The 13,271-nt window shown below is 40.3% G+C and overlaps 1 long non-coding RNA gene across 1 annotated transcript in view; it reads left to right on the forward strand.

Annotated features, from left to right (window-relative positions):
* Positions 1 to 13,271, forward strand: part of LOC146761343 (uncharacterized) — a 47,643-nt gene that overhangs the window by 14,201 nt on the left and 20,171 nt on the right. The window contains exon 5 of the long non-coding RNA XR_014944672.1: positions 4,771 to 4,882. This is a non-coding gene — a long non-coding RNA (uncharacterized LOC146761343). The remainder of the gene's footprint in view (positions 1 to 4,770; positions 4,883 to 13,271) is intronic.

The following is a 13,271-nucleotide window of genomic DNA, read 5'->3' on the forward strand; positions in this document are numbered from 1 at the left end:
AGTTCCTTATTCATGTACAAGCTTTTGGTTAGAACATTGCCCCCTCAGCACAAGATGGCTTAGAATCCAGACATAGGTCCATCCTGGGGATTCAACTACCTGAATATGATTTCCTGATATTGTGCATACCCTCACATTTTTGCAGGGTCTTTTTCCTCTGTTGAAATACTTGCAGCTTCATTTCAGAGAAAAAGAAACAAGTAACAAAAAAAAAAAAAATCCTCCAAAATGAAAAAAAGAAAAGAAAAAAAAAAAAAAAAAAAAAAAAGAACATCCTCGTTCCTCTCTGTTGCTTTACAAGAGCACAGGATATGAAAAACTGCATGTTTTAGAACCAGGCACTGCCGTTGCAAATCTCACACACAGCCAGTTGAAAATGCTGGCATGCCCAGACTGTTTTTCCCATAGAAAATCTGTAGCTTTCAGAAAAGTTAAAATTTATATCAAGTTTTTCAACAGAGGAATTTAGCATCAGTTTACAGTTTCTAAGTAGTCTGATGCTCTAAACCATTTACTATTAGTTCCTCTCTGATTCGATCCAAGTTACTGGTAAATGGATCCAAGTTTGGAGGTATGAGAGGAGTAATGGAAACACCATGGTTTTCATAGCTGTCATGTAAGTGAATGATGGGCAACAAGAAATGGCATTCAGTGGCAGCCCTGTTACTGGAATACTGTGGGCTACCGACTAAGCTATCACTGAACTTGCTTACTACTTTAGATGCTTCTTTCTGGGTCATTTGTCAGTACTGAGTCAAGAAGAGGAATAATAACCTCTGAAGATACAGCAGTATCACTGTGCAGTTATTTTATTAAAAAAAAGAATCCTGTCACTTTTATACCACAAAACCTCAAACGGTTTTGCCAGGCAATTGCATACTATGGGTTTGACTTTTATCCTTTCCCGACTCAATATTTCTCCTGTTCTCCAATGGGAATATTTGTGCACTTAGGTAATTTATGGAGAATCATTTTCCCCCAAAAGCAGCAGCATTATTAGGAATGTTGGTAAAGCACCAGGTCAGCTTTCAACTTTGGAAATGGCATCATCCACCCACTGGAGAGTAAACAACAGTATTTTAAAAAGTAAAAACTGTGATATTTATAAATACATGGGTATGGTGGAAGTAAGAGAGACAGGCAGAAGGAAGTCTCTTCTTGAGTTCCTGTGGACCATTTCCTTTTTTCATACTGGGACATGGATAATTTTTATCAAGGGACTGAGTACATTTTCTTGTTTCGTGCTAAGAAAAGAAGCTAGTGAACTTTTGGAAATGGGTGAAAAGAAAACAGAAAAGGGTAAACTGAGAAAAATAACACCACTTTGCTTTTAATTCCTTAGATACATTATAGGAAGGACTCTTAAAAGCCTCCAAGAAAGAGTGATAAGATGGGGAAAATCTTATGTATTTTTTCAGCACTACCATGCCTACAAAACCATCGATTATGTATTTCTGTGCCCCATACTTTTGCCTTCTATGGCCTCTTCACCATAACAGCCCCATGCAAGGGCTCTCTGTGTCAAAGTTGATCAGTCCAGCATCTCTGATCAACATGGTTCCTTAAAAGCTGTTGTGAAGAAGTTTAATGAATGAATATACACTTACGTACAGATTAAATCTTAAGTTCTAACTTAACAGTGTAGACAGAAGAGAAGCACCAATTAAAAAATTTGCGGCTGTCAAGATTTTCCTTGATGAGTAGGTGTAGGATTTTCGGGAAGGTATGCAGGTCAAGTCACAATTTGTTTTGTAAGTTTTGTGGGCTGGGTAGAGGAAATGGCTGGTCTGAGAGGCTTAAGAGGCATCTGTGGAGAGACTCTAAATACCCCAGCATATACAGGTTTAGTGTCAGAGGGCAGAGACAGAAGGAGCTGGCAGAAGTAAAGATAGTGCTAAGAATCATAAATGTTTTTGGTATCTTTATATTCTTTTAGATGAACTCAGAGAATCTTCTTCTGGTCTAAACTTTCTAGTAGTTTCAGAGTTTAGTCTGTAGGTTTCAACAAACCCATGTCCAGCTACCCATGCTTTTCCTCCAGCAGAAGGCTTCACCAGCAGGTTAACTCTTCTGCACATCTTCTGCCTCATACAGCAGAATGGGGTTGACCCCCAAAGCAGCTCAAGAGCTGAAGTCTTTGGCTGTGGCGGTAAAACACAGCACCCCAAGATACACACACAACAAAATTATTTATAATCCAAATGATACAGGAATAATATAGAGGATATTTCTCTCTAGTAGACTTTTTATAAAGGGATTGAACCTGAATGTCCTTGGCACTGTGAAGGAGGAGAAGATTCTCCTCTTCCACTTGTACTACTACAATTTTTCCCATTTTGGGAAGAACATGAGTGCATAAAGGAATCTGCAGTGTTTGTGAGGAGCTTTTCCCTCTCAGTTTTTCTTTTCACTTGACAAACCTATACCATCTCAAGTGACACATGGCCTATGCAGTCTCTGCCTCAGCTAACACATAGGAGAAGAAGAACGCTAGCCAATGGTCACATATATTTCCAATAGATAAAATTAAAGGAACTAATAGAGAAATCTTGATTATTTTAATTCATGACTCAAACACCTGCATCTCATCTCCTCACAGAGACAGAGAAGCTCTCACATTTTTCACTGTAGGTCTCAGAAAATATGAGGAATTCAAGAGAAAAACATGAACTGAGAGTAAAAAAATTACCTGTATATGGGTGATCCATTTTGGGTTTTAAAGTTTACAGACAAATTGAAAGGGAAACATGTTGCATTTCTCTAGAGCTGCTGAAATTGCCAAATAGTGGGAACAAACGATAAAAGTAATCTCACAGATTATTTATGGCATTAGTGAAGTACAAAGACAGTGCACGTGTATGAAGACTTCAGGTCATAGGAGCAGACAGTTCATGAGTGAAATATTTGGACAGTGAAGAGTATCTCAGATAAGATGTGGGTTGGCTCACATGCACCTTCTGATCCTGCTAGGGCTAGAATGGGGTAAACCATGAATATGATCAGGCGAGACAGGCTGGAAGTATTGGCAGCATCTCTAGGGACACACAGCAATGCAAAGTAGCTTTACTTCAGTCCAACAAAATCTAGCTTTGGAAAGAAAATGGACAACCAGGTTAATAAATAGATGAGAATGAAACCTGGTCAATGGAAAGGATCATTTCAGATTAAAATTGTTTTGTGGCATTGGGCCACTCACAAACAAGATTGCCTGCATGCATTGCAAAATCAGACCTCTGTGTCCTTTCATATAGCCACCCAGATCAAACAGAGAAGATAAAGTATTTTCCCAGCACTAGAGAAGCTCGAGCTTCATTCATTTAGTTAAAATATTTTCCCCAACTTCAGACCATCTATAAAATTCTGTAGTTTGAATAAACAAGATCTTCCTTGTCTGCCTCTCTTGTGGGAGATAAAGAGCCTTTGGCTGCTTGTTTGAAATGTAAGTAGGGTTGCAAATATGCCTCTCTTCTGATACAGACCAAAACATTCTTTTGCATTCTTCATACTGTGTCTAAACTCATTCACATGGACCTCCTCAACAATGTTAACACTGAGAGTGGCACAAAGATTCATTTCACCGTGAAGCATTCTTGAGGAAGACAAATTAGTTTTCACTGGAAGTTATACAATGTCTGTGCCCACACAAACAGCCTGAATGAGCACAGATGTAATTATAACTATTTTTCTCTAATGTCTTCTCTTCTGTGCTGCCACTTGTATACATGCTGTCATTGCTGGTTTGATCATTCTCAAAAGGGCCTGAACAAGGGATGCTGAGCTCACAGCAACTTTTACAGCTTGGCTTAAGGCTGTGTGTCTGATACCTGAAGCTAGAAGGCCAGGCTCCACAGCTTTAGCAGTGCTGTGTCTTGATTCCTGCTGACTCTTACCTTAACTCATGGTTGCAGCCAGGTTTCAAACCAGCATTTTTCCACAGAAACAAGTAAGTTGCTCTACAAATAATCATGCTTTCTTGTCAGTGCTGGAGTGTTTGTTCTTTCCTCAGTCTTTCCGAATTTTTAGTACCAGATGTGCACAAGAAAGTCTGCTTTTCTTGCTTTAGTGTTTTATATTAGTACTTGATTTTGTTGGGTGGTGAGCTGCAGTGAGTCCCAGTGATAGATCAAAGAGACCAAGTTTCAGTTATGTCTAATTGGATTTCATTGACAAAAATGATTCCCAAGACCAATAAAGCAGTGCTGAAAGTGTCTATTTACTCAAGCCTTTTGCGACAGCTGTTCTAGAGTGCAGGAAAAAGCTGGTTTCTCCTTTCAGAAATGTGAGACATGAGAGTGCCTACAAACATGACAGGAAATACTTCCTTGGATGCATTGGACATCTCTATAAACCACATTTTTCTACAGATGCTGTGCAGATAGGGTAGAATTCATCCTGGTTGAGTCTGTTTTGCAAAACTAGCTCTTCTCTCATATGAAAACTTGGAAGAGGAACGAGCTTTTCAGGTCCTGTTTGTCTGGGCAGGTTGGGACAGGAAAGGTTGCACAAAAGCAGATTCAGCCCCAGCTGGTCTCAGCCTGGAGCCCTTCTGCTACCGGGGCAGCTTTCTGGGCATAGGAGCATCAGTGTTACAGGTGCTTCTGTGTTATGCCCCTGTAGAAGTGGGAAGCAATGGACTTGCTCCTTTCTAGGACTGCAGAGATAGCAGCAGCCCTTGCCTTGGTTTTAGGAGTGTCTGACAAAAAGACACCAGGGTTGAGAGTGAAGGATGAATGATGTGCTTGTTCCTTTACTTGTTTTCTTTCATTTCAGATTGTTGAGCTGGTCACCAGGTTCATCTGCTCCTGCTCTCAGACCCAGGCTTGTGCAACCAGAGATTATGTGGGAGTCCGCACAGACAGGAGCTGTGCTGCAGCAGTTTGAGGTGAGGGAGACTTGAGTGAGAGCAGCAGATTAGTGCCAGGATTGTGCCTTATATGGCTGCTCAACGCCTGCAGTGCATCTCTTGCTATACAGCTTATAGTAAAAGCCTTCAGGTGCTGTGCTCTTCTACAGCTGTATATCAACTGCTGTTTGTTGAGCTTTCCACACTGAGCTGTGCTGAGTGTGGGCCAAAAAGAAGTTGGTTGCTGGGAGTCAAAGCTATTGAACAGCCAGCCCTCAGACATGCAAAATGCTGCCAAAATCCCTCCTGCGTCAGTGACTGCCTGAGGTGGCCAGTGGTAGCCAGGAGGCCTCCTCCAGTGGCTGGCTGCACGTCTCCATGCAGGTGGCCAGTCTCTGCCATTCAGGTGCAAGGAGGGCAGAGTGCTCACATATTGCCAAGGTCAGGCTGCATCTTGTATCAGGCCCCTTATGTCAGATTGCTTTGACTGAGAACATGCTCCTGTTTGCAGGGAGAGAACTTAATCTGTATCTGGACTGTGGTTAATGCTGAGCGCCAGGCTGTGAATGCTGCCAGTGTACTGTTTGTTTTAAACACCACCTATTTTTGTTTTCAGGGCTCCTTTTTTAACCTTTCCAGAAAATACTGCTGTTGGCCACTATCCACTAATCTGCTTCTTTGGGGGCTCACCTACAGTGAATCACTCTCAGAGAATGGCCCTGTGTTTAACTGCAGGACACTGCTTTCCTGCAAGAAGGGATTTGTAAATTGCAAATATTTGCAGCTCTCCAAACCCACAAAAATAATGTTTTCAGTGCTCTAGAGATCAGTCTAGTACAATCAGAAGGATGTTTTGTTTTATTATTAATATATTTTAAAAGCAAACAAATTAGTCTGTAGATACTTATATAAATCCACTCTCTCACACACACATATATACATATATGAGAGACATAAATATGTCCCCAAGATCTTTTGATGAAGATAGTGCATTTTCTAGCCTTTTTGTGCTTGTTAAAACATAAATATATGTGTGTTACAGAACCATCTTAAGGAAAAAAGGAACTGTTGAGTGATACATCCAGAAATGAAGCCGTCTAGGGATACATAATGAGCATCAAGGCTTGTGTGCTCATTACCAGCTACTTGGACTTTGAAGCTGGGGTAACAAAGCAATGAAAGTATGCTCAAATTAGTTGTTAAATTGTTAAGCTAAAAGGAGATTAATTAAAACACCATAAAACACTGCTGTTGAAAAGGAAATGGAGAAGGCACTGACTTCTTGTTTTTACAGCAAATATAGTGCAGTGAATTTGTGATGAAGAGTTGTGACCACAGCAAATTCCTGGAGGGAAGACTCTTTAAAAATAACAACAACAAAACAACAGAAACAAGGGGTTTTATGGTCTGTATTTTACAGTAGCCTTCAGAGGTTTATAGTCACGTTTAAATCAGATGCTAGCAAAAACTTGCTAGATATTATATGCGTGAACATATAGGCTTGTCTGGAAATTGTTCAAGAAAAATGGATACTCTGTGGGGTGAAATACATCATCACTATGTCTATTCATTTCTAATATTTTTTTTACTTTTGAGTGAACATAATGATGCTTTAGTAAGTGCTCCTCTAAAACACTGTGTGATGTTCTCTAGCTGGAGTTGGGAGGGGCTGCTGTAACAAGCAGGAAGCATCTAAAATCAAGCTATAATCTAAAATGTTTCTTTTCTATTTGACTTGCTGCCGTCTCCCATTCTGCAGAATAAAAGCAATTTTATGCAACATCTCCACCTCTAAGTTATTGCAGGGGAGACTCAGGTAAATTGCAGTGTAGGATTTAATTAACAGCAATTTTAAAAGTACTTTGTGCAGTGTGATAAATTATGTGTCAGAGGCACTGAGGAGCACGGTAGAAACAGTGGTATAAAGCCACCCCAACAATTCTGACTTTCTTTTCTGTTTTTGTGATAAGTAATTGCAGACTGTATATAAAGTACTCTATAAAAGGATAAGTGAAATCTCCATCTATCCCAAACCTAAGCTGTAGCTGTAGTTGTAGTTGCACTGCAGGCAAACTGGCTGTACTCACTTCCAAACCATTTTGATTTGGTTTGTTGTACCCCCAGAAGGGTGCAAAGAAACAGGTAATGGGGTGAAGGCAGCTGTTTCAGGCTATCTGCACATTTCTTATAAGAGACAAACTTCTGCTCTGCCAGAAAAAAAGCATCAGCTGCTGGAATTATTTTAATCTCTTGTGCTGAACTTTTACACTTTATTTTGGATTTTCCATTGTTGCTGCCTTGAACATGGCATGTATTTCACATTTCTTGTCCCTGTTTGCTCTCTCTGCATGTCCAGCCAGTTTATACCTAATTCCACGTCTCTCTCAGCAGCTTTCAAAGAGATGGTGAGAAATGACCTGATGCAGTCTAGAAGCTGTAATATTTTATTATTCGCTGATTGTCATAGATTGTTCTGAGAGCTCTGGCCAACGGATGATATGGAAGCACCTAGGATTTATAGTTTATTACTCTTAACAGACTTTTGGAATATGAATATCCTTTTTAAAATAAACTCACAGCTACGCATGTATGCCTATTAGAGTACAACAGAGCAAGATAACCTTACACCGAGTCTCTGTGTCACCCTGCTGTTAAATGTAAATTATTTTGTTATAATCAGTTACTGCTCACAGTCACCATGAGGATTCATTTTTTAATGGCATTTACCAATAAGTATTATTTATGTGTGCTACCCTGAGAAAAAGCAATCTCATCCTTTCTGAATCTCTTTGCTTCCTTCTGGTGTGAGTTCAGCAATTGCAAGTGACATTCAAAGTTTATAGAACAGTTCTTGGTCTTACAGGAACAAAACGTCATGGAAACACCACCTCTCGACTCCATCCCTGGTAGCAATAGTAAATATTTGATCAGTGTGTACTTTCCATTCAGCTCAGCATCCCTGGGCTGGTTTTTTGGAGAAGTCTTCCATTTGCAATTATATGATCACACAGTCATAAAGTGGACCTGCCCAAAGTACTTCAGTAAGCTGTTGTAGAAAGAAAAATATGGGGAAGACATGGAAAGACTTTAATAAGATGCATGAAACTCTGAGGTCTTCTTGTCTCTGTATATCTTTAAGGTGGATAACAAAGTGGGGCAAGTCATCCTGGCTTTGTCTGATTTTTCCTCTGGATTTTTACTGGACTTCTTATGAAAGTTACAGAAATACCATGTTCTGAATTGTACTGTCCTTTATTATTTAAAATCATTATGTCTTAGGAGTAATCAAACCTATGGCTCTCAAGTAATTTGTTGTTTCCCACACTGGCATCTGACTATCAAAGGCACCCCAGTGGGCAACTGTGAGTTCTGCAGATCCTCAGCTATGAAGTACAGCACAGAAGGAGCCACTGGGCTCGAACATCACTCATTTGCTCTTTAACACAGCTGCCTGCTAATCCCACCAGGAAATGTCTTTGAACCGTAATAGGTCTAGTTGCTGCGTGCCTCTGGTATACTCTGGGATCTCCTCTGCTAGCTCTTACTCCTGAATAATACAGGTATGTGCATTGTGGCCAAAATCTGTTTAGTCCATGGCTTCTGGCTGGGAAACCTGGTGCATCTTGAGGGGCTAAGGAGAATGGGAAGGGGGAAAAAAAAGAACCTCAAAACCAATTTGGTGCTGCTGAGGGAGGCCTTTTGTAGGTATTCTGCGCTGTCTTGCCAGGGAGCTGAAGGAAATCAAAGCATAGCTGAGAATTGAGCTGGTTGCTTTTCACCCCAAATATGGACAAAAACTATACAGGAGCAGCTACATAATGTGCTATTTTCTCAGAGGAATAGAAAAAGACTTATTCTTTTAAATCTGTGCAGAGAAACTGCGTTCCAGGGAAAATAGCACTGATAATTATCCACTATAAAACCAAGATTAGAGTCCAGACAAAGAGGATCGGCTTTTGTTCTCTAAACAAGAAATTATCCCACACAACCCATTCAATAGAGCTTCTGATCAGGTAATTAGAGTCCAAATTTCAGCTTTCAAGGTTTTGTCGTGTGTTGCTCTCTTTTTGTTGTTTATTGTGCAAGCTCAGGCACTCAGTGATAAACTGTTTGCTCTGTGGCCTTGGTGTGGTACATGGAAAACTTTCCATGACTGTATTGCTGTGGAACAGAAATAGCTAGGCATGTTCCAGGCGGCGTTTGGAACTCAGTTTGGATCCTGATGAAAAGAGTGATTGTTCAGAGACTCATCAATATCCCGTACAACTTGTTTGTTTCTCTTTAAATTTGTTACATGGAAGAGTGTGAAGTGCTGGGGAGAGATTTTATTTCGTATCCTCCTGGTAGCTTTTAGAGGCATACACTGCCATGCAGTTCATGAACAAACTTTCTTCCAGGGTTATGCAGGGGAATGGATTTGTTTCTTTTATTATTATTTAATTTATTATTTTTCTTTGTTTCATTTGCACTGTGTTGAAGGATAAAGCCATCATCCTTAATTTTTTCAAGCAGTAAAATTATGTTTTTATATTAACCCTATGTTAACATATTGGGAAATGTAGTGTTTAACAATTTTTCCTTCTGGAGTCCTCTATATGTAAAATTCTCTCTCAGTAATATAGTGAATTCTGGTGCTGATAATTCAGATACGGAGAGTCAAGAGGAAAAAGATCTCTATATTTTTCTGTTTCAGCCTGTCTGTTGAAATCAGAGCTGAATTAATTCCCCCTCATTCCTCCCCAAAATTTCTTAGGTGATTTCTTGTGAGCCTCCTGACTGCTTCATATTCCTTTTACTTAATTGAAGGAGACCTTCAATTCCCCCATCTCCATCTTCTTTTTGTTTCCCTGGGGCATAAGCCATAGGGAAACAAAGAAAGAAGTGGCTACAGCATGTGGATATCAAGGTGTATCAGGTAACTCCTTGTTCTCCAGGTACTTACAGTTGGCACTAAAGTACTGGTCTTGTGACTTTTATCTTTAAGAAATAGTGCTTTGTAGTTTATATGCCAAGAGTTGGAGCACTCATTGCTTAACTTTTATTTCTCCTGATCATAGCAAAATTTCTCAGATAATATTTTGCAGTTCAACAGTGTTTAATAATCTTTCTGGTTAAGCTGATTAATCCTAGTTGGATTTACAAATCCAGGGAGGAAAATCTGCCAAAGATTCATAGCAGAGTATTTCCCAACTACTTTTGTGTGAAGACTGTGATTATTTTTTTCTCCTCCACAGACACATCTTGTGGAGTGAGCTCTGAGGAAATAGTAATCTCATAAATGAACCGTAGTCAGCTGAAGGGATTGAAGGAAACCAAACCATTCTGTGGTTGACAAAGAGATATGGGATTTTGTATGGGTATAAATCTGCTGCTGGATTTGAGCTTCCACATTAGCTGGATGCTAGTTCTACAAATAGAGTCATTGTCCCTATTAGCAGTTTCAATTAGTGGTTTTGTTATAGAAGAGAATATTTAGACAACTGATACTAGACAGACTAAACTTCCTCTTCCACTGAAGTACTTGTAGGAAGTGGTACTTCTGAAGTGTGTGCGCTTCTGTTCAAGTTTATCCATCTTCTGGAAAACCTGGAGGCTTGAGGCCCTAGGTCTATCCAAACAACTTCAGCATCATTCTTCTGCTACTTTTCTTGTCTGTAAACTCATAAGGATGCACGAAGGTTGAAATCCAATTGTCAAATAGGAAAAGGCTGAACACAAGATTTCTCGATAAGGGTTCTCTTCCATGCACCTGTTTGCATGGTCACGTTGTCTGCCTTGATGATAAAATCTTTTAAACACAGTATGTATTTTAGGAGATCCTCTCTTCATGAATCCTGGATCTCTTGCTTGATCTTAAGTTCATAAATCATGCTTTGCCACAAGCAGTTACCAACCGTGTCACACCTCATTCCTGGTCAGTGCTTTTCTGTCATCAGAATTGTAATGTTTTTGTATTTCATGTGCTTCCATAGATTGAAAAGAACCCATGACATGGCAGCATGGCAAAGTAACCCTGCCTTCAGGATAGACAGTACTGCACCACAGCTTTTCATACTCTTTCCATATGCAGCACTATCACAGCTGAGGTTTTCAGGAGAAACCTTATCTAGCTTAACATCAATCCTATTCACAATGAGCCATGGAAAGCAGAACCCTGAGCTAAATACACTTAGGAGGAAAAATACTTCAGCACTTCAGAGGTTTTTGAATTGGAAACTTGGAGATCTTGTTATGATGGATTCAAGATTTCCAGCTGTGACATTGTGACCTGCTGTTTCATTTCAGTGATATCACTTCATAGGTTATAAGCAACTTAAAGTTTCCCAGGACATCATAATGCAGTTGAATAAACAAATAAACTAGATCTTACATTGCAACTCTGGACTCAGATCGGTTAAATCAGATCAGTTAAAATGCTTCCAAATGGGCGGGCATCTCCTGACGTGTTCAGGTTCTGTGAACCACTCGGCTTGATATGGGAAAACATCGGGACACTTCTGAGGTACCTTCCTCCTAATTCATACTAGAAGACTGAAGAAGGCCCCATCTGATTGTTCAAATGGAATAATGAAGTTCAAAGCAGATCTGGGGAAAGTGGGGAAAGATGTGTTGGGGGATACAAGACCTCTGCAAGGATGAGGAAAAGATTCAATGGACAGGCTCCAGAAGATCCTCTGCTTTTGGTAAATTCTTTCTCTACATGGAGCTGCTGCAAAAAGTCCTCTCTCTGAGCCTGTTTGTGCCAGATGAGGAGAAATAAAGTAGGTCAGGAAATGTAGTGGATTTAAGATTACAAATAAGCATTGTGTTTGGCCATCATCCTTTTCCAGATATGTCACGTGTAGTTTTGTGGAGTGGAAGTATTCCTATGAAATTCAAACTAGTTGCTCTGTATTTAGTTGGTGCTGTCAGTAGCTTACACAACTTGCCTCCTTTGTGAGCTTCTGCAGGTGCTTTGCAGGCATGTGGAATTAATATAAGCTGCACAGGTAAAAGGTAACGATAGTCAACGTCAGTTATGTACTCGAGCATTACATGGTTGGGACATTATTTAAGTTGGGGACCTGGCACTGTGCTTGAAATAATAACTTCCATCTCCACAACTAGGAAGAGTCTGGCTGTTTATAATATTTTTTATTCAAACTGAGGAGCCCTGCCAGGTAAAAGAGGGAACACAGGATGGAAAAAGCCAGTGGCATCAGGATGGGATGGGAAAGAATGAGCTAAAGTGAGGTTTTGCTGGTTTGCTTTCTTAATAATACGTTGCATTTCTGGAGGCTCTTGTGGGGAGTGAAGGGCAAGCATAGGGAGGAGGGGGCTGTATGGAGGCTATAACACTTTTTCTCTCTCCCCTTCCCCAAGGAGGACAGTCTCAGATTTCTTACGTGGTGTTTATTCTGGCTTTTTTTTAACTGCACTTGCCTGTTTAAATACATCCTATAAAGTGTTTTCCTTTCATCCTCTACATATAACCAAAAGCAAAGAGCAGTGATTTTTGAGAATTCAGGTGGATGTGAAAAAAATGTTTTAAAAGGGAAGGGGGGGGGGGGGGGGCGGGGGAGGGAACATGACAATATGAGTGAAGAAAGGAGAAAGAGTTCATTTTCCTAACTTATTGAACAAATTGAACAAGTAGGTAGAACAGTTTCAGTTTTGCTGCTTTCTCTAAAGATTTTTTCAGGCATGCTACATCATGAAGAAACGGATTTGCAGGGTTAGAAGCTCCTGAGCCATGCATGTTGACTGAGACACCTGAGAAATGCCGCAGTGTGCGTATTGCATAGACAGTGGAAAATCACCAGTGTGTTCCTGAGCAGCCCCGCACCTCCAGAGCAAGCCCAGGGTTTGTGGCAGGGGGGGGCTGGGGGCTGCAAGTTAACCTTGGCTGAAATTGTAACTGGATGTTCTGGAGACTTTATGCAACACAAACTGATTGTATCTTGTGGATAGATAAAAGTGGATGGACAGGAACGTTTCTTTTCTAGTGAAGTTTTGCCCAGTGCTGTAATTTACTGCAAATCAGGGGAGTAACTTTTTTTGTCAAAAGATTAGACTGTTACAAGAAATATAGAGGTGCTTTTATAGTAGGATGACTTTTCAGGGCTGGAGCCATGGAGTAGCATACTCTGATGCTGATGCAATTAACCTCCTCAGTGCTGTAAGAAAGCACATGCACTCTGACAATAGATTTCTTCTGAAAATGTTCCCTTTTTCAGGCACTGCTACTTTGGTTGTCTATCTCATTCATACACTGACATCCAGCTGGATCAGGAAAAAGCTCTGCATGAGAGGTTTTTAAGTCCTGCTGTGGAATATTTTCATACCTCACCTCTTTACAGCCCTTGGTGGAAAGGAAAAGAGACACCAGGAGAGGTACAATAAATAATGCTAACATCAGTTGGGAGGGGGTGGTAGACAGTGCAGGATT

The sequence above is a fragment of the Coturnix japonica genome, chromosome 3 (genome assembly GCF_054131305.1).
Source record: "Coturnix japonica strain WE chromosome 3, WE-NBRP24, whole genome shotgun sequence".
In the NCBI taxonomy this organism is placed as follows: domain Eukaryota; kingdom Metazoa; phylum Chordata; class Aves; order Galliformes; family Phasianidae; genus Coturnix; species Coturnix japonica.